This window comes from Arachis ipaensis, chromosome B08 (assembly GCF_000816755.2).
Source record: "Arachis ipaensis cultivar K30076 chromosome B08, Araip1.1, whole genome shotgun sequence".
NCBI lineage: Eukaryota > Viridiplantae > Streptophyta > Magnoliopsida > Fabales > Fabaceae > Arachis > Arachis ipaensis.
Window position 1 is genome coordinate 121,526,889 of NC_029792.2, and position 1,066 is coordinate 121,527,954.

Below are 1,066 nucleotides of genomic sequence, written 5' to 3' on the forward strand. Positions count from 1 at the left end.
TGATTAAATAAAAATATAATGACCGTTATAAAGTTTGATGTGAGTTATATCTATAATTGATTAGTCCAAGGATCATTTTTCACATAAATCATAAATGACTCAACAATAATATAACATAATCTCAATATTTTTTTTTTCAGCGATTACATAATAATATACTAGGAAGAAAAATAACAATACATCAATAATACATATTTATACTATTTATTAACTTTTTTAACAGAGAAAAAAATTAAAAATTCTCGATCTAAACCCGTATTCCTCATATATATACTTCACTTAAATATGAATAAATTCCTTAATAAAAAAATTATTCTTAATCAACTCCAACTAATATCTCTATATAAGATTTTAGTATTACAAGTTGGCAACGTGCATCATCTACTAGTAATTTGGATGATTCACTTGTAATAATTAACATAAAAGTTCTTAATTTCAATTAATTTTACTTTTGTTTCTATATATTTTTAGATTCTTTAAGTTGTATATACTTGAATCAAGTCAAAGTTTCTAACTCATGTTAAAAAATCTTGAATACACTAAAGATTTTAATTCGACTTGAATTTTTTAACTTATTGATAATTGATACGTTTAGTTTAACTTTTAATATTTAATAGAATATATTTTATTAATCTAATGATTAATTAAATTACAATAATCCATAATAAATATTATTGGTGAATTTTATGGTGCTGATAATACAGTGCCTAATTTTTACTTAATTTATTTATTATGATAAATTTTAAATATTTAATAAATATTTATTTTTTTATTTTTAAAATTAAATATTAATTTTTAATTCTTTTAAAAAGTTAAACAAATATTTTTAGATAGCATAGCAATCGCTAACATCATTTATCAAATTTCACCTAGGCAAAGATTGTGAGGCTCCATTGGTGACACAAGTCCCAAAATTTCGTAAGACAACAATGAAAGGTAATGTTTTGTCGTTTCTGAAGAACTAGAAAACACGTGTTTCATGCACGGACAACGACATAACGTGTGGTCCGGGAAAAACCAAACTTTTAATTTCCAAAAATAAAATACTATGGAGAGATGATTTAAT